This window comes from Ptiloglossa arizonensis, chromosome 4 (genome assembly GCF_051014685.1).
Source record: "Ptiloglossa arizonensis isolate GNS036 chromosome 4, iyPtiAriz1_principal, whole genome shotgun sequence".
Lineage (NCBI taxonomy): Eukaryota > Metazoa > Arthropoda > Insecta > Hymenoptera > Colletidae > Ptiloglossa > Ptiloglossa arizonensis.
The window spans coordinates 2,870,282-2,896,932 of NC_135051.1; the positions used below are offsets into that span (position 1 = coordinate 2,870,282).

General features: G+C 43.4%; 1 protein-coding gene across 2 annotated transcripts in view; it reads right to left on the minus strand.

Annotated features, from left to right (window-relative positions):
* Tws (protein phosphatase 2 regulatory subunit tws) overlaps positions 1-26,651 on the minus strand; it is a 39,327-nt gene that overhangs the window by 11,665 nt on the left and 1,011 nt on the right. The window lies entirely within an intron of this gene.

Here is a 26,651-nt window from a genome sequence, read left to right on the forward strand (position 1 = left end):
AACGCGGTTTCGCGTAAGCGTAGGGCGCGGGAGCGTGAAAGCGCCGCGGCGCTCGAGAAACGCGTGCGTGAATGCGTTCCGTTTTTTTTCTTCTTTTTTTTTCTTTCTTTTTGGTGTTGGTGTGCAACACCCCAGAGACGCGAGCGTTCGACGTGTAAATGCATAAATATCGTCAGGGAACCGTGAAAAAAAGGAAGGCAACAGGTGTATCCGAGCGCGACGAGCGAGGGATAACTCGAGCAAATGCAAACACGTAGGAGCCGAAGGAAAGAAGAACTCGTGGCTGGTTGAAAATCATTCCGAACATCGTCGAATAACTCGTTAATTCGACGGTTGGGTCGTCTCGGACGTCGTTTAGGAAAATAACTTTTTGTCTAGAGAATTTAGAGAAACAACAACCATTGAAGGAAATTTTCGCGAGTACTCTAGATACTACATGTGCATTGGAAATTATGATAAATATCACTACACTCGTACAGAAGAACAAGAGATACCCTGTAAATATTACTTATTTAAAATTTTTTAAATATATTTTGCGTTTATAAATCTCCAGATATATCACCCCATTTTTCACAATCTACTTGTACAGGGTGTAGGATTAAAATTAAGATGTTAGAACGGATAGTTTTGCTTAAAGTTCGCCCAAGCTGAGAGACAGGGATTATTGATGAAAACAATATTATTATTATTATTATTATACCTACGACATCGGCGTTAGACGTGGGGGGCGTTAAAGGGAAGAGCAAAGAATGCGAGTAAAATTTGAAACGTTGAATATGACCTTGCACGAAAGGAACGCAAGGAGATGAGCCCGCGCACGTTCGCGAAACCGAGGGCACCGTGTGCTACTGATTAACCGGCCTCGGATAAGCGACGCGTTCCCAACCTCGGCATTATGCCCGACGAGATTACTATAACACTGTCCACGCATCATGCGGCCCCATTAATTCGACGGAATCGACGGACGCGATCGCGCAACGAGCCGGGGCCGACGGAAATTGAAATTCGGTTAACGTCAACCATCGATCCACCTTGCACCTGATGACTTCGTATACCACGCTTGTAATTATTGGCCACGACACGAAGAAGAAAAAGGAACACTCACGGGGTGAGAAGTCACTATTGAGGACGCAGGTGCGGACGTGGATCGCTGTTTTAATACCAATCGAAACTTCGATGTTACGATGCTGTTACATATTGTTTACAAATGGAACTGAAAGGAAGACTGTGCATCCAATACTTATTTACAAAATAAATGATTAAAAAATACTTTGAGAAATATAATCGTTGCAGTGAATGCAATGTAACTCCTAAAGATCGCGAGACTTGCTATTTTAATAGAATAATTAAAAAGTTTTCAGGTGTTCTCTATATTGTACACTATACTTTAAAAACTGATACTTTTCAGGGAACTACATTTTACAATCCGTCGATGTAGTTTGTAACTTGAATCTACTACAGGAATAATATAGTTGATTAGTACAATTACTATTCGTTTATTTTTCATAGAATGTGGAAGTAGTGAGCGTGAAGACCTTCGAGTGCGAGGCTCGGGGCAAATTCCCCGTTTGCCCGCTGCTAAGGGCGGTACCGATCGAATCGTCTAAAACTGCATCGCTCCAGTAACCATACTCGGCTATTGGGTTTATTTCACTTCTCTCTTTTCTAATCCATTGTAGATCTAGCGTTACTGGTGGGTATGTTACTTTGGCTACTGACGCCAGCACGAGTTGCACAGCTGACCTGAACCGTCTCCGATCGACAATTGCGCGAAAGTATTATCTGTCGTCGAACGAACAATTCCTAAATGCGATCTACGCGCTCCCGTGTCGATCTTGGAATTCAAAAGAGCCCGATAGCACACGTTGCTTTAATCTACCAAGCATGAACTCGTATGATTTCTGCGCTACGTGACATGGCCGCCAATAACGGTAGACACGCCGGTAATCCGGAATCGCGTGCGCTCGACGAACGATACTTGTGTCGTTCGCATAAACTACGTCGTAATCGGATTACGTTCTACATGTGGAGTGGTACGGTGCCGTCGGTTGTATCTGCGTACATATTTACCGCGACTCGAGTTTGTACGGCTAGTTTGTTCATGTGGCTACCGTATGATAAACCTCATCGTTCGGGACGATGACGCGCGTGTACATACGCGGGGCTCTCCAAAGGTAATACCTTTGTTTTTCACCCACGGATTCTTCGTTAATGAGGCGACCCGGCCGCACAATGCGACCAAACGCGTGGGACGTTTCTGCGCGTCTCAAAGCAGCCCTTGACTTCTTTTACTCGGTGCGTCGAAACACAAAGAACCTACAGGGTGGACCACCTGAATCGATTTACTCGATTGTTTTCTCGTTATCGATGAACGAATCAAAATTTCCCTCGTTACGAATAATGGAGCGTTTAATGGAAGAACGTTCAGCTTGGCAGGCGAGTTCCAGCGAATATTTACTTTCTTGAGTAACAATAATATACAAGGTGGGTTACCTAACTCGATCAACCAGTGAAAGAATCAAAATGTCTAATTACGCACGCCTGTTGGTGTGTCTACCACCGATAGAAAGTGTCCGATATTTTTTCCTCCGAAGTTATTCAAAGACGTTTCCAGCCGTCAAATGCAGAGGCGCTGCACACTGGAACGAACGCTGCGGAATTGATGTACCTTCAGGAACGGAGCAAGGTTAAATCTTTACCGCTAATCACTGCTGCCGGTTAATCTTGCAATTTAAACGCGCTAAAGGTCGCCGAGGTAATCCACGAATGGATCAAATTCCCACATTAAACGATCTTCTTCTCAGTTTTTACGAATCATCGTTGCCATTACGACGGGTCTCGAATAAAAAAAAATTGACTCGCTTGTAACTTGAGTCTTTAAGTTTATAATGTAGGGTTAAGGGAAATACAAGAGTATCTATTCATCCCTGTTAGAAAAGTTTAATTGTACAAATAAGAGAAAACTTTTAACTTTATAGTATAATAGGAGTACTCTACCTGTATTGTAACAACTTTAATTATGAGAAAAGAAACCATTATGGGTCGAAAAAGCACCCAATGTCAAAAACTCTAGATTTTTTGCAAAGATGTCCATTTTTCAACGTCCTCGTTTTTCCAAGCACAGGACAATCCCCTTCTAACATGCCGGAGAGAGTGTTTCGCGACTATGGATTTGCGAGGACGAGCAAGAAGGGTGGCTGCAGACGGGTGGTGGTAGCTTGTTAAACTGGCGAGCTATACACGCCGGTGACTGGAGGTCCCTGGCGTTTAGCCAGAGAATTTTCCGACTGCTTCTTAAGCCCGAAATTCCTTTTGCGTACGAACACGCAGCATCTCTTTCGAGTTCGTTGTACCCGGTTGGGGTGGTTGTGACTTGCAGACGGTAACGATCGAACCGAGACACGTCGTGAAAACGTCTGGATGAAATTTCAACGTCCTAGGACACCTTCTAGATATTCGACTCCTAAAACGGGTGCCCGCGTTTTATTTATACCGTGGGTAAAAACGTAAAGCAGACTTTACTACCTCGGTCTGGCCATTAAGTTAACCGAGTTCCGTAAGCGTTATAAGCCGGATCGATCGTGCAATTTTCCTTCGACTCGACGTTACGAAAAGAAACGAGCAATTCCTGTCCATTCCACTTAAACGATAAAAATAAATGTTTCTTTTAACTTTCGCCGTGGAAGTAGACGGTAAGTTCGTAAAGAATAATGAAAAGGTCAAGTTTACTCGAAGAGGGTGCTAAAACTGCGCGACACTCTATTCAATTCTTAGCGCCTGAATTAAATGAATTGTCCTAGAGAGCACGCGAGGATAGCTCCTCTAATTAGGCTCATTATTCCCGCGTCGAGAATCGAGGTGGCATTTGCGAAATTCGTTTCCATCGAGAATCCATTTACACCCAGAACTTAATTTCCCGGCACGGTGTTTATTAATTGGGATCCGTTTTCTTTGTTAAACAGTTTTAGCGCTCCGACCAAGGGTAATCGGCTGGAAACAATACGTTTCGTTGCCTCTGGTGAACACCCTGGATCGATAAAGAAGCCACCACCAGTTCTGGTTAAATAATTACAAGAACGCGGAACACACCGACGAAATGGTTGACGGGATGGTTGAATTCCGAAGACAAGATCGTTTAGCTTGAACTTTTCGGCGCGTTCTTCTCGCTTTTTTCCTTTATCTCTTGATTAAAAATTCTCGTCGGAGAAGAATGAGAACGATGACAGTAATGACGGCACCGCGATAGACCGGAGGAAGGAGACGACCGACTATAAAATATTTCCTCGCTCCGTTTTATTTCGATTCGCTGCTCCGAAACGTCGAGACGAAAAAGCTGACATTTGAAATCACCATCTTGAAATTATCATTCCCCCCGGATCCCGATAAAATTCCATCATCGATGATACTTATAAATGTTAACCCTCGTGGCACGATCGAGACGCAATTCAGCGCTTCAACTAATTGCACCGATAATTGAACGACAATCAAATTTTTTTTTCCCACGAGAATCAAAGCAACGAGCACAAAAGACACTTAAACAGCGCTGCATGGTCGTTCGAGCGCGACAATACGAATTCCTGTTTTTCATCGGTGGAAAGCAGCCGCAATCGATAATCGTGCATGCACAGGGTTTGACCTTTCACTCGGCAACTTTAATTATTACACCGTGACGAGAGAGGAGCCAAAGCTTTCGTCCAATCGAGTACCTAGTTGTCGCGCGAACTATACTTTCGGTGCATCGTTCCTAACCGGATTTAAAATTAATTCCAATTAAAAATCCCCACTTAGGATAAATACGCGAGCAATATGGAACACCACAAGTGTTCTCTATCTTGTGAATTCTTTATAAGAAGCTCCATCGATCGATCGAAGAGGGAAATATTCACACGTTCGAAGATGCGAACAAATTTCTGAGAGGCGTACGGCTGAATATTTTAGCACAGGTAAATTCCAAAGCGCACGTATGCCAGCACGTTTGGCAAACTTTAAAAATCAGATATTCCATGTTACGGTTTTGCCCTACACGTCGCTGATCGAACGTTCTCGATACCGCTGCCTCGTCACAGTTTTCGCGTCGTCATTATTATTCCCGTCCCGTTTCATCGTGCATCCACGGCCTTGCAGAAGGGCCATCCCCGGAGAAAACGAGGGCCACGTTTCGAAACGCAATCTTTTCCCGCGCGGCGCTCGTACGCGCGGCTCGCCAACAATTTTCATTTATTAAACCAGAACCAGGAATACCGTAAGCGACGCATACTCATCGTGTGCTGGATTCAACGCCTGGATCGATCCCTTCTCGTCCACGTTTCCTCGAGTAGCGGCGATTAAGATTTCCATTAAAGAAGCAATTACTCCGCGAACGATAATCGCGCTGGAACCGTCTTGCGTCGAAACGATGGAAACTATTTTTTTCCTCTCTCTCTTTCGAGGACTTCTCCGAGCACGAGAGTTTCGTCGATATTCCGTTTCGTCCTTTATCGTCGAGGATGTTTAATAACCGAACACCGCTCGCGAAGAATGTAAACGCGGCGCATCATGGAGAAACACGCGCGTATTAAAAAATAATGGCGGAGGGACCACCTCGAGGCCGACAGACATGAACGTCCTTCTGGGATACTGGGTCAACGCTCAATGTTAAAGGGATCATACGAAAGCGTACCAGTAGGCCATCCCGATGAATCCGTACGAGCGTGAAGCATGAGTTTTTGTGGGTTTTCCGCGGACTTCTCTACCACCGTGTACGCATTTTCCGAAAATGGAGATTCGAGTGAAAAAATTCGAAACGGAGAAAAAAAAAAAGAAAAAATATATATTGCAACCTGTCGCGCGCGTTGTACCGTTACAGCGCCTTTCGACCGTTGCTGGTCGGCAACCGGGAACAAATTTGGTCAGCCAAATGGTACCCCGAGATCGTGACCGGACTGAGAATTGCAATTACGCCGGAATTACTCCGCGAGTTGCGTAAGAGCGAACGGAGAGAGGAGGTACGGTGATTTTTCGTTCTTGTATCGACGAAGAAATCGTGAGAACACGCCGCGACCGAATTTGGGCCTTGCTGAAGTTACTATGTAGTCCACGGGTGCCGTTAACCGGCGGACAAAGTACGAGGAATTTATAGAGAACTCCTCGATAACAACTTGGATGTAAACATCGCTGAGATCGACCCTCTCACTGGCTGAAATAACAACCCCCGTGCCAAGACCGTGTAAAGTACACAAGACTAACTACGAGAGAAGTGGGACCAAGTCTAGACCATCATCGAGAGATGATGGCCGACAACGGGTTAAAATTGTACACGAATGCTTAATTAAGTAATCTTAATTGCTTAATTAAGTATCAAGGACCACATTCCATACGAATGCAGTAAAATTGAATCGCTTATCCTGGAAGGAGCTATCCAGTTGTAAAACTCGTACACGAAGAAGAAGAAGAAGAAGAAGAAGAAGAAGAAGAAGAAGAAGAGGGAAAAGGCAGTAAGTTTTGAAGAGTGAAACCAGATTTGCCTCGACGACAGTGAGCGAATTGTAGGCCAAAAAGGGGGTCGCGACAATTTTTCGTGCATCGTATTTCATCCACTCGGATTCAACCTCGGTAGACTTTCATCTCTTTTCGGATGAAAGGAAAAAAGTTTGAAAACTGTGACGAACCACTTAAAAGGGGTAAAACCCGGGCAAGAAGAATTTGGACCAAGAGCTTCTCCTATAGCTAACAACGGTTCGCAACATCCCTGTTACGCGGGGTAAAATTAAACGGAGAACAGATAGGGGCCAGACGGGCCACCCAATCGCAATCTCGTAACCGATGTAACGCTCAGATGGAATAAATTTGGGACACGCGAATATAAAGGCGAACGCCCATCGAAGAACAAGTCCATCTTGGACTAACCCAATTTCAGCTTGGTCGGGACAAAGGCGAAAAAAAAGGCCACCGAAGAAGACCCGTGACTTCGAGATGGTCGTGAAACGGCCGGTACGCCCGTGTGGGTGGCTTTTATTTTTTGGCTGACGCTCGTAAGTGGTTAGGAGTCGGCTTTTATATACACACAGGGATGAGCTTCAGCGCTGTCAGCGAAGTAAGAGGCTCGCCCAGTTACTTCGCGAGCCGGTGGCCTAGATAATTCGAGTGGTGGGTCTTGTACCACTGTGCCTACCCGAGTCTCGTCTGCTCGTTTCCGTAACCGTGATACAAATAATTCGTAATTGCTACCCGAAATTTCGTTAGCGAGATTCTGCGTGACCGGGGAACTTCACACGGCCAGGAAGTTCGATGCACCAAAGCGTTCCAGTCGCCTGGTTCGGTGAGACGAGCCGAGAAATATAAACAAATCGTTCGTGCGATCGATGCTACGAGCTGCGGCTATTGGCTACCGAGAAAACCTTGTAGCAGGCCCTTGCCAAGAGCCTTCGTACTCCAGGCCAATGTTTTCGAAATGTGCGTACCGTGCTCACAGGAAAAGCTGGAGGACGAACTTTCTCCTTTTTTCCATTAAAATTGGGAGGAAGGGAGAGAATAATAACCGTGTAACGTGGGGTGACCATGGAATTTGTTTCACGAGACAGCGAATAGAGCCCACGGTCGAAAATCGTAAGAGACGTGTGCAACGACCCTCTGATTCGTCGAGAAAATTATTCTTCCGATAAAAGGATTTAACGTCTTTGATAGGTTGTCTCGCAAAATGGTTGCGTAAAGAGAGATTATTCAATGTACGTATATTATAAAAATTGTCAACGTCGATTAACTTTTCCAGCGTGGTCTCAATTGATTCGAAGGTGTTGGCATTCACGCTCATTAATCGTGCTTATTCCGAGGATGTGAGATCGCTAATAGTTACGTCAATGACGTGTCATCGCTGACGTTGAGGATGAATTTGAACAGTAGGAGCACGCGTAACTATTGAATTATTTGTTACACATTTAGACGATTCCAACGGTCCCTTGGAGTCAAACACCGACTGTAAATTGAAGTACTTTCGCGAGGAACGGAGTGCACGTTGGACGCCGGATAATTAAATTTTGCCCACGTTTAAAAGTTTTCCGTAAATAGCATCAGTATACGGTAACATCGGAGTTCGGTACGTCGCGTGTTTTCTCGATTCGGGAACCAGGGGCTTCCCGAGGGCACGCTCGCCATTTCGAGAATTTGTGATCCATTTAACCGGGTTCGTCGAATTTCCTTCGGCAGAAATTATCTGTCCAGTCTGACAGTTGACCTACAGTCGTGGCAATTTCCTCCCCCGTGTATAACGGCCATGGTCATGTACTTTGGGGACAGGCGATGAAATACTTACGAGTATCGATATTCGCGCAAAGTTACAGCGAGTGACAACCTAAATCGTACACGTCACATATAAAAACACAGGGAGTCGGAAAAAAAAGTAGGACGAATATATAATATAAATGTATCTACAGGGTGACTCCCTTTTAATCTCGACATCGTGGAATATCTTACGAGCAACCGACGGTATCAAGAAGATTGTTACGAACGTTGTTTAATATGGAGGAGGATGGAAAAATTATATCGTATTCCCCTCCGTAGGAAACACTGTTTTTAAGTATATATTTCTGATATCCTTATCGGTTCTTTTTCAAAGAAACGAATCTTTCTAAATATAAACGAATAAAGTTCAGTTTGAAAAGCATCTCACAGTTAAAATCGTACTTGGAAATATCTAAAATAAATAAAAAAAAACTTCAAATAAAAAAGAAATTACATGGTGTTAGCTTGGCAATAAACGCGTGGCAAGATGCACGCAAATCGCGATGAGGTTACACTTGGTTGTTGGTTGTTTGGTTCGATTAAAGATTTCTCGACTGGTGAATTGCACGGTACAATTATCACTGTTGCGCGCAACAAAGTACCGCTTAACAACATAGATACATTCCATTATACGTCCCACGTAAAACCGGTCTTTACTCACCGATTAAATCTGCATAATTGAGATGAACTTTGCTTGCGTTACAAAATCAAATTTGACTATAATCTTTCGAAATTTAAAGACATTGAAAATGATCTTGTGCGTGTATGTACTTTTTGGCGCATGAAATCATATTATGATCGTCATTTCGCTATCGAATCCTGAACAGTTCTTTCGGGAGGTATATTATTGGCCAAAAATTGTTCACGAAGCATCTCCTTGAAGGAACCAGTACACCTTTTCTTTTACAGAATAAACCGAATTCTTCGAAAACGATCGGTACAACCGCGTGCACACGCTTCGAGAAACAATAGATCATCGTTCGAGGCGGGCCAGTTTCACGTGGGATGTTCTGTACTTACAATGGAATGATTCAATGGCACTTTGCATTTTTTGTAGTACGTAGTGTTCAGATTTCAATTAACCTTAATGCATTCTTCCGTTCGATTATATTCTCAAGGTATTTAAGGAACTCGCGTTTTCAATTTTATAATATTATATAGTAAGGAGATCAAGAAAATATTGTAACAGCTTCTTTTATATAAAAAAAAAAGAATATACTGCATGGACATAAGGGGTCGAAAAAGACCCGAGATACCCACTAGAGTTAATTAATTTATCCAGTCGATTAATTTCCAGTGGAGCGATACCTCGATCGTGTTTATCGTACAACGATGCCTCGTAATAGTATCCTCGGAAACAAAATCCCAGCAATTAACCTACTTTAACCTGTTAGTTGACCAATGTCTACGAGGGACGTTTTAAACGGATATGAAGATTAGCCGGACGGGAAAAGGGAATTATTTGTAATTCGACGAGACGCGACTCGTAAAGTTAGCGAAACCTTTAAACGTGTTGGTCGAAATTGAATGAGTGCGTATCCTTGTTCGCGAGGCACTCTTTTGACGCTGTCAACGAACTAATTATAAGGGAATTAGTCTGCTGCCAATTACCGCGCGAGCAGCTGACCCAGATACACCAAGTGGTGTACGCAGGTACACGAAACGTATCGCGTAACGTGCATTAAATTAGTAAAAAAAAAAAAAAGAAAAGGGAAAAAAGAAAGTCCTTGTGTTTGTACGTTTGAGCCAAAAGTGGTTAGCGATCTTGAAAAATACATGCTCTTTTACGTTGGAGATCCCGTACTCGAACAAAATTGACATAATATCGATTGCAAATCCGTGCACTGTTCTCACGGAAATGTAGGATGATGCAAATCGTAAATAACGAGATAATGTTAACTGGGTCGACTGAAAAAATCCCCCCATGAAAGTAAAATAAAATACATCAGTTTTTAAAAATACAATTGAAATTTCTTCGCTGTGACCTCTACAACGTTATTTTTCATGCTCTGCAAAATCAGTATGCAAGAATAGTATGTTTTTTGTAGACTTTAATGGTTCTTTCGGAAGCTGATAGAGATTGTGGATTCGAGTTATTCAAACACATAATTCTTCTTCGAAGAATCTATTCACGATCTTTCTTCAATCTCGGGTGATTTCCGGTTCGCTGACCTCGACGACTCTCGAGACTTCCGTTTTGGAGTCAAGACTGTGGTACTTTCGTTTGTTGCTCGGTATCCCGCTGAGAGATCAACGAATGACATTGTTTCTTCGAGGAACAATAAGACGAGCGGGACAAGGGAAATCGAGAGAAGTTCTGACAACGTGCAAACGAGGTATAATTATACTTTTCCTGCGTATCTAATGCGACAGAAACAAAGAATCGCGATCACCTTTGCGAACAAGTGAGATTTGGGTTCTTTTTTTAACTAACGATCTTATCTTCAAAAAAATGCTAATCTCTGGTTTGTGCGATTCGGATGAGGATGCTCCCAGTCGGTAGAGACAGGTTGGTCGGAGAACGAATAAAATCTGGCGAACGAGCCAACGAGAATTTGCTATACAACGGAATCGTCGCGAATGGTCGTGACAGGGTTGTCGAACGCGGAAGAGAAACGGCTGAAGAAATAACAGGTGGGTCGTAGTTACGACGATTGGTGGTTAAAACATCCGGTGGCTGGATAACGAAGTGATTAGCGTGCACCACGTCGTCGAGAACAAGAGTACGTAGTCAGCAGCTGACGTTACACCGACGGGGGCAGGTAAGAGTTGGTCTCGAGATCGAGGGTTGATAGAACTTTGCGAGCTTTCCAACGGATTTCTAGTGCCCCTTCGCTCCGTCTGAAGGTGTGTCTTGTCTATCTTCTGCCTACCGTGCTACGCGCCAACTCGCCATCGAAGGAGGACCTTTTGGATCAATAGGTCGTGGCTTTATTGACTCGCGAAACCTCGTGCCAAAGAAACGCAGTGGCTGGTAGCAAGCGGTTAATGTACGTCGTTCGTAATTACGATGCACCTCAACTACGTCAGAGGAGCACGTTCACCTTTTATTTATCCCTAAAATACATTCCTCTCGAGCGTCGCGTGCAACAATAATTGCAGTATAGTGGCAAGCGTAGGAATTTGGACGAAGTTCGTCATAGAAGCGATGAGAACGTAAGGGTACATTGCGAATACCTCGTATTAAAATATTACCGGTCTACCATACTACGCCAATTTTTGATTAAAATTTCTAAACTCTAAACTTACTTCTTTCGTAATTGGCTGGTCATCTACGGTTATCATACACGTGGAGACCTACGAGCCAACCAAGTTTCGTGAAAATCGGTGAGGATCCGAGATACCTTTGTCCGAAAATTGCGCGTGTACATTCGGATAGACTCTCAAAGGTTAAACCCGGTGAAAACGAAGTGGCGGTGAAGTTCGACTTAAGAAACACCTCCCTCTTTGTTACGCGTCATTTGTAGCCCCCGTTAATTGCTGCATCACCGGCAAGGGGAACATTAGAAGAACTTTCAGCTTTTGAAAGTCCTCGTATTTCATTACAACGCGGTGCATTAGCGAACCGTTTCTCCCCGTCACTTTGATAAATCCCACTTTGAAGCGTCCCTACGGTTTAATTTAAATTTTCACAAGCCTCGCCGGTTTCGTTTCGCTCGGCGCGAGCTCCATACGTTGCCCTGCGCGCGGAGGGAACGGGAGAGAGAAAGAAAACCGGCGACAGGAAACAATAGTTTCCCGGCCCGAGTGTTCGCCATTCACCGAAGAAAGATACGCGATTAACGCGTTAAACGGAAAGAGGAGTATATTCATTTTTTTTTCTTCCACACATTGAACTTTGGCCGACAATATAACCGGCTCGTTCGTTTCGTTGTTTTCCTTTTATTTCCACGAAACCGTGGAACGCGTCCACTCGCCGAAAAATCGAGGGTCACGCGAGATTCGATAAAAAGGAGCAATCGATAGATAAAAGAGTTGCCCGCCGGATCAACTGGACGGACGTCGCGCAACGCAATTGTAAAAGGATCGTCTGCAAAGTGATTTAATTAGAAACGCGCGGCGAACGTTCTTCTTCCGTCGGTTTGTTCTATTCCCGGTTCATCTTTGACAAGCGGTTGAAACTGGCTTTCAATGATTACACTAAAAGGCAACGTGAATGGTGCAATTGCTCTATTACGTTCGAGCGTTACAGTGAAGCTCGCTCGCTCGCGCGTGTGCGCGTACACCGTAAGTAGCGACCAACACGCCTATCGAGTGTGGACCGAGTCCGAGCGATCTATGGGGCTATTCCGCGGATCTGGCTTTCTCGAAAGCGAGACTCGACGAGGGTAAATCATCCGTGAGTGCGCACTCACGCCGAAACCGAGCGCTGACTCAATCAGTGGGTCAAGGAGAACGGTTCGAAATTCGATTCGTAACCGAGCTACGTACGCGAAACGAGGGCCAACCATTGAAAATAATCTTTCGTGGAAAGAAACAACGTTTCGCGAGAAGATTCGATGGAAGTTTCCGAAACCTTTTCGGTGAGGTGGACGCATATACGCAAAAGTCATTGCGTAAATGGTGGTCATCGCTCGAACGGTGTCGATTTCGGATCAAAGTCGCGCTCCGACTTTGACGCCACAATGTTAAAATAAGCATCTTCCCTTTTCTAGGGGAAAGTAAAGTGCTAGACAAAAAATGATTTTAGTACGAAAAATGTACCCATCGTGTGTAATTTTTAGATATATTTTTACTCGAGATAATTATTATATATATATATATATATATATATATATATATATATATATATATATATATATATATATATATATATATTGTATAATAGAGCGGCCAACAAGTGGACACATTTTAATTATGTACGAATAGGAATAGCAGATCCTACGATCTTTAGGAGAGGTTATGCGAAGAGGTTAATTACATAGGTGTATCCAGAGATCGAATAAAACCCCCTTCAATGGCCCCCCTACTTCTTGTACGGGCTCGAAATTTAATTTTTTCAGTTAACTGTACGTTCTTAACCCAGTTTAGGGACGGAAATAACGGCGCTGAAAATATTTTCATTCAGATGGGACCCAAGCTCGTAGAACAAGGCGCACGTGCACCCGCATAAATTTCGCGAACGACGATGACGTTCTCGCACCCCCGTGCCACGTTTGAGAAACCTGCGTCCACGGGGATAATTAATACAAGACGTAACGAAGCGAGGTGGTACGTTTCCCGGAAAAAAATTATGCGCAGTCAGAGCGTCGAGATGCAAGTTGCGATCAAAAAGTTCCGAGATGAATCATTTATTACGGTGGTTATCGATAATCACGTTCAATGACCTTCGAAGAAGTCTCCGTCTGCCCTTACGGCGTCTCTGCAATCTCTTTTACATTCAAATCTGGCCCTTTTCCCGATTTTTCCTCTTACCACCCGTTCGAAATGAGGGAATGAAAAGATCAGTCAGCGAGAGACGACGAGAAACATATTTTTCTATTACTATTGATAAATCTATTCAACTAACAAGAGATACAACGCGATTAAACTGTAACAAATAACGAGAGAAAGTATACAGTTCAGGGTAAGCACGAATTATTTTCAAACATTGAATGTTTGTACGTAGGACGTACTCGGCCGCGGACAAAACTATTTATTTTTTCTCCGAGAACGAGGAAAGGATCGCGAGCTAGAAAACGCGCGTCTGTCGCGATTCAGACGTTATTACGACAGTGTCTAGCGTTATCAGTAAACGAGGACTCGTGTGTCGCCCGTATTTACAACGGGCGGAGTCGTTTATTTGCACCCTCGTTGCGCAATCAGCGGCGTACGTGTACGTGTGCAATGAAACTACGCGGTATCCGTGTTTAGATTATCAAAGCTCGAAATTGAAAACACGTGGCCTCAAGCGGTAAGGTAAACGGCGTATCGACGAGGACGAAACGTCCGAGACCGATCCGTGCGTCTCGGTTTCCTGCGATCGCAATTGCCAATCGACAGCACGTGCTATGATTCTAGGGTTACGGTTAATGAAGTCTTCGAGGAACGATCGCAAGGACGACTCGATACGTAGATTTAGAAGTGACACAATCGGAATTCGTACGAAGTAATTGGAACCAAGGACCCCCGGGTTCGTCGGGAGGGAACCAACCATTCCGTCGGAACGCGTGACGTTCCATTTCGAATATTCCATGTATTGTTTCGGAGAAACGAATTTTATTCGATTGGTTCTCGAATAAAGATATCTCGCGAGCCGTGGAGACAAGGAAAATTGAATCCGCGTCCGTAAAATTCATCGTTTCTTCTCTGGGAGCGATCCATTTATCCGGATAAAATATTTCTCGTATAGGAATTCCCCATCTCCTCTTTTACTTTACGTTCGCTTCGAGAAGATCGGTTCTATCACTCGAATTACCCGCGGCAACTAGAAAAAGAAAAGAGAAAAAGGGGAGAGTGTTTCCCTCGCGCGAAGAGGAAACAATTTACGCGTGGCGTTCGGGAGGAATAAATATTTTGGAATATTTGCAATTGCAAAAGAAATTTATCCGAGCGGAGAGTGGAGCCGTTTGTAAATAATCATATACTGGTCAAAAAATGTTTCGGGAGTAGTTGGTTTCTTCGTAATGAACGGTTAAAGAACGTACAAAGGTCACTAATGTTTTTTAAACGGAATCGTATAGTTTTTGAATGCGCTAATCGATGCGCATTCATCCTCGCTCGAGAAGAGGACGTTTCCGGCTGAGAAGACTTTTTTAAATGAAGCGCTCGAATCTCGAGACTCGAGAGGATGAGCTAGGGTTCGTCGTAGCGAGAAGTTGGTCGACTCGAATTGATGAATGTCGAGGTGTCGAGGCGTACAATACCTGGAACGAATGTAACGAGGGCATATGGTGCTAGAGATTTTTGTTTCAGATGGCAGTATCTGTTTTCTTCGAGTGGTCTCGAGTCCTGTGTCATCCACGGGTCGGGACGACCCCTTTTCAGAGGAGGGGGAACAATGTTGTGTACGTAATGTTTTGTATAACACCGGGCGTGTCAATTACTCTTGAGATTTCGAAAACACCTTGTTCACTGATTTATATCCCGGTATTAGCTTATTCAAATATTACCACGATCGAATAAATATCCCGCAATGAATTTACCGAACCATTAATACCGAATAATAAATTTATGTACATATTACTGTAATCGAATATCCTAAAATATTCACCAATGTGGAGATGAAACGATTCGTAGCGTCAATCACCGGCAAACCGGAAATGTTTTAAATTTCACAGAACGGATCGCAACAGTAATTCAGGGTTGCCCGGTGTTTGCGTGCAAGTTGCGAAACGCATGCGAAACACGGTCGAAACTAATCGCGCACAGGAATAACAAATAGATAAGGGAGAATACGGAAAACGAACAGTTCGCAGACCGGCCCCATCCAAACACGTAGATGATATTGTTCCTGTTTACTCGACGAGTTATTTTTTATTCCGGTGCGCAATATCGCGCGGAAATACGTGACAGCGCTTAATACCGCGCGAACGAAGAGTTCCCGGCTATTTTTCACCGGTGTTTCGAAGTTTCTTTGCTCGTTTGCACAGGTTGGATGCTTCGTTGGAATATATTAATTTCATCCGACTCTCCCCTCCCAAGATCGTCTTGAACACGGAAGAGAAATTGTTTTCTATCCTGGATAAAAGTTTCGAAACAACGAATAAAAGTTGATGAAATTTCGTCGATGTATACGGTAAGCGATCGTTAAAAAGCATAAAAAAAAATAATCCGGATAAAGACGATTGAAGTTGTTCAAGCGCAAAGTGTACAATTTACGAGACGCAAACTCGCTCGAGAGATTGAAGAAGAAACTCGAACTCGTTCGTGCATAATTTACATGATTCCGGGATATAGAGGCGTTTGTCGCGGTACTTTCCGTCCAACGGGATCCCAGAATCGTAAACAAGCGGGCTGTTCGACACGAAAATGATACAAAAGCCGGTGGTACAAAGCAACGTTCCGTGGAAGTTGGTTGAAAACTAGGGGAGCACGATGGTACGTGTACACGTGCGCGTAGGTAGGTGCAACAGTAGCGCCAAGGAGGAAAAAGAACGTCGTGGCTCGCACTCTTGTTACATTTTAAAAACGAAGGCTTTTACGCCTAATACTCTCTGCCTCTTCTCATTCCCCTTACCGGATCCGTTTCTCATCCTCGGAGTCGCGCAAATACGTCTGCGTCTCCCATTTGCGCGATTCCTTTCTCGTTTCGCTCTGTTCCAACTACAGAAGTGCTTATATCGTAGAGATGCGAACCAACCGAACCGTAACAAAATTTGGCTAGGCAACAGGAGAATGGAAATTTCGAAAGCGCGCACATTCATCGCAGCGTCAACCTCGTACTTTGTTTTTAAATAAATTCTAAAAGAAGCAAAAGATTCCCAATTTCTTTCCAACTTGTTAACCTCGCACTTTGAGTAACCGCAAAAAAAAAAATAAACCGGGGGCTCTCACTTTCGGATATCAGAATCACGTATCACGTGTGCCGTACGAGTCGTAAATAAATAAATCTTTCACGTACTTGCTTTGCAACTGTAAAGTAACAAATGACCGCGTCGCGTTGTATCAAGATGGCAGCCAATCAAAGTGAGATATACCCTCTCTCTACTTGGTCTCGAGATTTACGACAAAACGGCAACCCTAACGCGATTTTGTGATTGTTCTACAATAAACTCGATCACCCGCGCAAATTTAATTAAACGCGTGAAAGCACGCGTAGCACTTCCGAAATTGATCGCGAAGGTCGCGTCTACGTAATACGTTCGTAACACGTTTCAAAATGGATCGAAGAGCCTTGAACCGTGGAAAATGAGGACTAATATGCCGGACAAAACAAGAGTACCACCGTCTGCGAATAATTATTTTCCAGTGCAAGGCACAACTTAAAACACCCTTCTTCTACGATTAAAAATTCAAAATTCGCGCAAAAATTAACAAACTTGAGAAGAAGGTTATTTATTTATTTATTGAGAGAGAGAGTGGGAGAAAGAGAAACGATTTCTACAGATTTTATTCGCGTCATGGCAACAACACCCGATCCACAGAAACGGAGGAATTGTTCGCGAAAAGACGAGATTACTTTTAAGTCCACGATGATTATTTATTACCGTTTTTATCGCGTCGGTTAGATACACATACACATTTTCGTGCCAGTAAAGTCTCGGGCGACGTTGAAAAAAGTAACGAGAGGGTAATGAATAGAAATACAAAATTAAACGAAAGAAAACGAAGACCATTCTCTGCCGAGGACTTACGACCCGTGTACACTGCGTGCTCTCGTAAATTCCCAATTGCCCGTGGTAAATTTAAAACGATTTCAACGAGTGAACGAAACGTCTGCGAATAGATCGTTTGTTAGCGATCAACTTTTTTTTTTGTTTTGCAGCACTTATTCCCTCGATGCTTTTTTCTTCGAGTGGAGTAGCGTCCTTGGCTGAAAGTGACCTCAGCGCAAAGGGACAAAGTTCTTCGATATTTTGCGTACTACGAATCGGGACAAGATCGAGTTCGTTTGTTATTGTCGACCGTGTCGAAGGGGAATTTTATTGAACGGTGAACGGATGAACGAAATTAGCGGTGAAAGGGGCACATCGACTGGACGATATCCTACGTTTAACGCTCACTTTTACAAATAGGGGCAACCACACGATTAGAAATCGAGTTCAGCGAACGCGTATTTCCCCAAAACCTGCAGAAACCGCATTCCAGAACAAAAATTGTGAAAAAATTAACAGAATCGATAACTCACATATTTTTGACTCAATTTCAGTGACCGCGACATCAACCGTATAACCTTTACTTGTAATTAGTCCCTGAAATGTGGTAAATTCTACAATTTCCTAAATTTAAAAAATTCTCGCAGGTCACACAATGGGGTATACTTCGAAGAATGATAATATTCTAGTTATAGTAGAGTACTATTTCATTAACGATAGAAGAAATTCTCGAACACACTCTCTGTTTTACTCTTTAAAATTCGAGCGGATTGCAAAGGAGACAATCACAGGGTGTCCTAATACGTACGGACGGGGATGTATTTCTAAATTTAAGTAATTCGAAAATATCCAACCAGTCGATAATTCGATTTAGAACTTGGATTGCGAACATAAGGTAGACTATAGCTCGAGACAATTGAGAGCGAGTGTGTTCCAAGAGACGTTACTTATCCCTAGACCCGCCAACTGCGAGCTACACGGTGTAAGAGGATAAAGGTATCTGCCGCGTTAGAGAGATAAAAACGCCGAGGTTCCCGTGGCGTGTTCCCGATTCATGGGAACGTACCCAAACAAAACCACGACAAATTCCATTACCGATGGATTTTCGCGTTAGGGATCGTATCTCCGATATTCCTTTCACGGATGAACCTAACGTGGGTGTTCCTCCTCTGTCTCTCGTCTCTTGTCTCGTGGAAATGGATCGAAGATCCTTGGCGCCGCCGGCAAACCTCGACTAAACCCTCGAGGAAAAATATCGTGAAAATTTCGCGCGTCTCCGAGTTTCAACGACCCGTAAATTCGTTTCATTGTGACGGCCCTTATCGTGGAAATTACGCCCGCGGCACACGCATTGTTCGGTGCCCCGGTCCTTCACACTTTATTTTCGTTGCTTTCGCCGCGATAATTACTATCTTGCCACCGGGATCTAAAGAATATATTTTTTTTTTTTTCGACTCTGTACGTCTTCCGTCCAAGGCTTGGATTCTGCGTCCATTAACGCGCCGTGAAAATCGTTGCGCGAACAGCTTGTTTTAGACGCACACAACCGAGAAGTTTTTCGATTAGAAATTCTACGAAGTGACTTTGTATAAATGGAAAAGCAATTTCCACTTGTCCGCCAGTTTCCGCAAACTTGCAACATTTTCCACGTGTAGGTCTCGTTATGTCGCATTTGCAAGAACTAGACGTTTCTACGAATAAAATGCAACGAGACGAAACAATTGCAATTTACTTTACACAGAAGGGTGTGTTACGAAGTGCTGTATCTCGCTTACTGTTGCATTTGCAGCGAAACTGTACATAACGAAAACAACCGACAATTATATTTTAAAAGATTCTGGTTCTGTGTAAATTTACGATAGAACAGATACCAACAGAGACATTGGCTAAAACATTTTTGCCCCACGAGTATCTACTGAATGGTGAAAATGAAGTTGACATTTTTATTATTTCGCTTACTCCTCACAGAATTATGTGAATGGCAGCTTCGCGTGTTAACCCAGAGAATCGACTATCGGGGCAACTCGGATGTGTCCCATACCGTTTTCACATTCGAACGACGCTACGGGTGGACCGATTATCGACAAACGGTGTTATTTACTGCAAGGTGCACGTGTACGCGGACGTCACGTATCCACGTGTCAGCTAAGAGGTGCATTAGAGTAAGCGTACTCGAGTGTTGGCCGAGAGGTTACCCGAAAATAGAGGACGCTCGTTTATTTCGGTTAGTGTTGTTTCAAGGTGAAAGGCCGCCTCGGCAGCTCGGCACTGTGCATGTTCCTTGCTCTTTCTTCGAACACATACACTCCAGTCCTCGACTTTTGTTCGTTCGTCAATGGACTCATAAATAAAAAAGCTCTCTCTTTTAACATCTATCTACGTATCTGTTTATCTGCTTACTTATTTACCTACCTACCTACCTACCTACTTACCTATCTACCTGACTATCCATCTAGCTATCTATTTAGTTATGTATCTACTTATCTGTCTACCTATCTATCTAACTATGTATACCTGTCTGTTTACGTATCTGTCTACCTATCTATCTGTCTGTCTATCTACCAATATATATCTACAAATCTACCTACCTATCTACCTCTTCTCTTTATTCTATCTTACTAATATTAGAATATTTGTGTGACTTCATCTCTGGAAAGATACATGCTCCGAACTTTGCAACATCGGTATATAGTACTTGCATCTTGGATAACTTTTCCATTTTCCCTCCCGAAAGATCCGAGCATTGCACCGAACCTACACGCGCTGTTTCCTTTCCATTGAGGAGAGTAAATATCGCGACGAAGCGTTTGATATTTTCTCTTTTGAAACGCATCCGAGATATACGGAACAAAAAAAAAATGTGGCGTAGCCAACGAGAGCGAACTAATTTCGACGTGAGATCGACGGAACGATTAAGGACGCTTGTTTCGCGGCAGAAAGTAAACGATCGTGCAGGTGCGATAAATTGCAAGTAGATGCGAATTGATGTCGCGGCTCGTAATGGCTAGGCAAACCGTACCAACCGTAGAGACACTCTCGCTCTCTCCCTTTTGTAACGAGAAACGTGGAAAAGAGGGAAATAAGAAGGATTACTATCGAGTTCTCAGGGTAACGCAATACTTTATCTTCTAGGAAAAGAGAAAACTGTTATCAGTTCGGATCGAATTCTATTAACATTGTAATCCGTTAATGGCGTCCAGGGAACATCGTATAAATTTGCGTGGAAATTCAAAGGTGCGGGGTTAACCGGAAATTCGATTACAACCGTATCAACTTTGTACGAGTGAATTTTCCCTAGAATACGCAATCTCTGTCACGCACAAATCTCTTTATATTCGCTTCGTTTACTCGGGAAACAGTCTACTCTGTACAAACTCGACTAGATAAATTATTTATTTATTGGACCGTAACAAAACATGGACAACAGATAGGAAGATGGAAGAAAATTAATATATCCAAAATAGATAATATTTTATACGAAATATTTATCGAAGTTAACCGAATAAATTTGAAATTAAAAAGAAATATAGAATATATCTTCTCATATAGAAATATTAAGAAATAAGGGTTTTTCAGTCTTTGATTTTTAATAAATTATGCTGGTTGTTTGACTGTCTGATTAAATCGTTAAAGTTGACTCGATGTGAGAATAATTGGGATATTTTAACGTTTTCACACGAATCGATCTATGGATCAGATTGTACACAAGCTTACACATTAACAGAAAAAGAAGAAAGTTTATGCTACAGTGAGGTTCGAGAAAAGCTGTTTTACAACCCTTCGGCTCGACTTTATCGATTTGGAAATTGAAACGAAGACTTTCGCGAATACAGCTAAAAATATGACAGACTCGACGAGTTACGTAGTTAATCGAATACCCGTCAACTTGATTGTAGAGACTAATGGAAGCGAGGATGTAAGCGTGGCATTTCCATTCGCTCGCGCTATCGTAGGGAGCATGAAGCAGAGGCTCGTGCACCGTGTGTAGAAAGCGACTCCCGTTTCCCATCTTCCCACGTGTCGACCCATTTATCGTCGAGCTGAATGGGGAACCCGCTAGAACGAATTCTGCGTCGTGGAAGACGAGCGCGAGCCATGAAACGAAAGAACAATTAACGAGGACCATAGGACCCTCGATGCGCGACTTCGAAACGACTTCTATCGGTTTAACCGCGGAATTTAAACGATGTTACCGCGTCGTATTGTTCCTCGAATCGTCGAAACGAGAGCTCGGCGAGTTTCTCGCCTAAAAGAAAAAAAAAAAAAGAATCAAATTCCCGCCTTCCATGAAACCGGAGAACTCGACGCGTGACTTCGAAGCGACCACACCACTTTAACCACGGAATTTAAACACTGATCGATCGACAGTTTCTCGAATCGTCGAAACGAGACCACCGTGAGTCTCTTCCAAAAGGAAAAGAATCGAATTCCTCCCGACGAAACGAGACCGAAAGCTCCCGCGCGAAATTCGGCGCGTTGATAAAAAAGAATGTAGCCCCGAAAAAAGTTTCCGCTCGAGACTTGGCGCGCGGCCATTCCGACGTCTGGCGCATCGGTGCGACGACGTCTCGTCGGCAAAGTTCAAACACCGTTTATCAAGTTGCGCGGTCGTGAAAATTCAAATGTCGTTAAAATTCTCGCTATACACGCCGAGCAGTTAAGCCAATATCTTCGCCGAAGTGGCGCCAGCTATCACGAAAGATCCACTTAAGCGTACCGTTTCGAAGCTCCTTCGGCGGGTCTCCGGGGTTCACGGTCGATTAAAATGCGCTTTCCGAGACGTAGCTTTGCCCGAGACATCGGTGAAATTGAAAAGCCCTCGAGCGGCCGTGTATAATCATGTTTGCGAGTAAGATACCTCGCGTGGCTTCGAAATACAATAGTGCCTCCCTCGCTTAATGTTTGAAAAATCGGGACCGCCGATTTTATCAATACGCGAAGCAGCGACGAAGAATTTTTTCCCTCCTCGTCGAACTCGAAGAGAACCGAAAGAAAAAGGAAGAAGTTCGAGTGGAAGAAACGTAATCTCGAATCTGAACAGATTTTATCAATTAGCGCTCCATTCGTCGTAAAAATATTATTCGAGGACAACTTCTCCGATAACGGGACACTGGAAGACTCGAAAGGCTCTGCTCCAGTTTTGTCTTTTCATCGAATTATAAAATTTCGAACACGAGTTCCATACGTTGGGGACATTTAAAACGATAACTGTAATTTCTGGAATATTAATCGGACAATTAGAATAGTAAATATAGGGCATAGTATTGAGGATAAAGGATCACCAATAATCGGGACTTTGTTATATATTAATAATAATAATAATAATAGTCAAAAATTGGTACGCAAAGAGAGGTACTGTTTCAAGAAAGAAGTATTGACGAGACTTCGGACAAAGTGTTTTCCTCTTCGGAAGTACGAGAGTTAAATAATTCTAATTGTTAATATAAGAAAAGTACTATCCAAGACGGTACTGTGCTCGCGAGACATTTGTTTCCTTTACCCGCGGTCTCAACCGGTCGGAGATCTTCGTGGAGTAGGTCAAATGCAATTGCCGAAGAAACGAGAGACTCCTTGCAAAATACGCGCTCGTTGGATCGCGAAGCATAGTTGGGCATTATTTGAATTAAACTTTTATTCGTAAAATCTTCGAATAAAAATTACGAATGTAACGAAGTTATACAAAAATAAGAGATAGAGTTTTATTCTAGTGAGAAACTTTCTAAGAACTCTGCAAACAAATGTATCATATTATCAACGTGTACATTAAATGTGCATCAAAATCAACGGTGAACGCTCATTCCAATTAACGAATAAAGTTCCAAAATTTATTCGCTAGTAACGAATAACTTTTTTATTCGTTAAAAAATCATTCACTGATCGTGAATAAATCCGTACTTGATTCGATCGTTGTTCCAAATAAAATTTGCCCAACTCTTTCGCAAAGAACTTTAAAGGGACGCTATGCTAGAATGTTGCGCGAGCGTGACTCGAAGCGGACGATCCACCGCGAAACACAATCCTCTCGACTCGCGATCCTAGCTTTCGATAGCGACCGCGCCAACACGCGCTTTGTGAAAACCTTGGCTCCTCGACGTCGTCGTTTAAAATATTTATTTAGGCGTGTCTGTTTTACCAGTTAGGATATTATACGACTCGATAATCAGCCCGCGCGGTCAAAGTTACACGCGTGGCGCGTAGTTTCGCCCACGTGTTCAGTTCAAGATCACGTACGATCGATGTATTAGGATATATCTCCGTTGTTATAAAACTCGAAACACTGGACACCTTCAGACTATCCCTCTGATTATTTCTCGACTTTTTCATATTAATGATAATGTTTATTTACAGGCAATGGACTTTGGTAACTCAAAAACATGAAGAAACTAACAAAGAGAGGGAAAATTACAAAAGAAAAATTACAAGTGCAGAGTTAATGGTAAGCTTCGTGCAGTACTCTTCACGATTTTAAAAATTAACGACGAATCGCAAAAATATTAATAAGTATGCAACCGAGATAGCTCGTGTACAAATCCGATCAATACGATTGTTTGAAAAGTTAGCCGCCTGCAAATGTTTCATACAGAACAACGGAAAACTCTTGCAAAGAATATAATTAATTTACTATTTTGCCAAAGTCTACGCTGTTGCGGAACAAGAAGCCTTACGAACAATGGGAGCCGGCTGTAATCACCACAGAACCACTGAATCAAAGCATGGAAACATCTGCTAGATTTTTTCCACAAAAGTCGATTTTGCAACGCGGATTCCAAAAAGAAAAAAAAACGAAAGTGGAATCGATTCAAATGTTACGGAATACGCGAGTGTTTCGATTATAAAATGCTACCCAAGACGTACGTACCGTGTATTACGCGATAAGCAGCTTCCGGTGAGACGCAACGCGATCGCTTTCCCAAGAGTTAACACTGAAAAACAACATTTTCCCTTCGTAAATTTCGAATACGCATTTGAATTTGGCGCTCGAGAAGCAGTCCAGCGTTCGTTCGAGACGTTAAACACGTTCGAAATTGAACAAGTATTTTTTGGTTGTTGTCGTTAGAACAAGTTCATTCCGCGTTATTGCCGGTTCGGCTCTCTCTCCTGACGCGGAACGACATTTTCAGCGAGCGAACGAGCGAGCCGTAACTGGAATGGATGATTCGCCGAGCGGTAACTCGGAGGATCGCGTTGCGTTAACCGGTACAATCCACCGATAACTACTACCAATTAACCGCCACCCCTGCAATAAGATTTGCGTCTGTCGCGGGAGACGTTCGAAACGAAACGCGAGCGATCCTCGACGGTTGGATTTACGATCGTGGCGGTTATCGGTGGTTTCGTTTATTTCGTACAAACGTGCAGAAACATTCGCGAGGAGTAAATATAAAACGCGCGATGGTCCAGCGACGTCGCTGCAATGTTGATCGCGTTAACAATGTGAAATCGATGATACACGCACGTATCTGTACGTACGCGTGGTCGTTCTCCGAGTACTCGGAGGAAGAGAACGGTTCGTCGAACCGTTTAACGGTTCATTATGCGAGGAACACAGTTTGTTCTTTTTCTTTTTTATCGCCCGGTAAAATCGATACGAATTATAGGTTGCACGAAGCCGTTGAAATTAAAAATAAAGTTTCCCCTAGCCCCCCCAGAGTACACAGTTGCGAATCGACCGGTTGTGTCACACCCAGAACAAAAGAACGCGACTGGTAAAAAGACCGGCGCGGAAATGTGATTTTATGCGACGACTCCGCGTAGATCCGAGATTCGTCAGGTGTGTTCGACGTTAAATTACGTCACGATGCCGATATACTTAGAAACGCGTGAATAAAAATTCCCAAACCACCGTGTGGTCGTCGACCATTTTTTTTTTTTTTTTTTCTCGACCGGTGGTTCGATACGAGCGACGACGATGCGTTGCATTTCGACGGTGGAAATTCGGTCGATTGGAAAATAAAGTTTCGGCTGGTACGCGGTGGAGATCGATCGCGTATTTCGATTCGCTTCGTTTATGTTATTCCTGTCGCCGTACCTTCGGCCAAGTTTCCACCACGCGTGGCTCGCAACCAAAGTTAATCTCGTTAATCCGATCGAGTAACGATATTCTCTTTAAAGCTGCGAAACCGCGCGAAATAAACGAAGTAGGGGGGATAGCGTAATTAACGCGAACTTTCGAACGATATTCTTCGCTCCTCGACACCTTGGCCTCGGTCGATGGCATCGCAACGAAGACAAAGTTCTCGGTAACGAACCACCGTTTTACACGATTCATCGCTGACGATGCAAAAATGTAACAAGTAAAATAAAAACTCGCAATCGTCTTCGACGCGTGTGAATCATCCTCTTATCTCGCTAAAATCTCGCTACGCCCGAAAAGAGATAAGGATCACAAGCAATGATCGTTTCCTAACCCAATTGCATCGGAAGCGGATCCATTTATTTCGCACGGTCGTCATCCAAGTTAAAAATAATATACTTTCGATCCATTTAGTTTCAATTTGGGAAAAGAATCCTGCTACGGGTATTTTTCGATTTTCTAGTTGTACAAACGAGGTTGATCCGAGAGTACGATTCGCGAAAGGGATTCCATTCGAGGTTATAGACTAGACGGCAATTTGGAAACGTATCTTCGAACTTATCGAAAAACATACGTTCGGATCGATTGTCGCAATAACAGGTAACCCTCGAAGAAATTGCACGTTGTCGACCGCTCGGTGTCCGTGTCGTTTTTTTTTTTTTCTTTTCTTTTTCGCCGACTTTGCGCAAACCGCTCGAAGTGAGCTTGTCGATGAACGTTTCATCGATCTCTCGTAGCGAAAAGCAAAAGGTCTACGAAGACGTTTCGAATCTCGTTCGAGCGACGAAGTCGAACTTCGTTGGGTAATCACCTAAACACTTCCGTGTGTCGTTGGCAGTGGTTCAGAACCTATATAAAAAAAAAGCTGTGGATCCCCGATTAACGGCTGACAAAGTCGAGAAACGTAAATGCGAGCGAGAACAAGATCCGTGGGAGTGAGACTGAAATCGAAGCCAACCGAACAACTGGCTCGATCGTCGGTTCGATTGCTAGAGAAATTAATAACTATTACACGGATGAAAATGACCAAGCGTCGTTAACGATGGCTAACGCGAGTTTCCATAGATCAACCGCCGGACGAATCG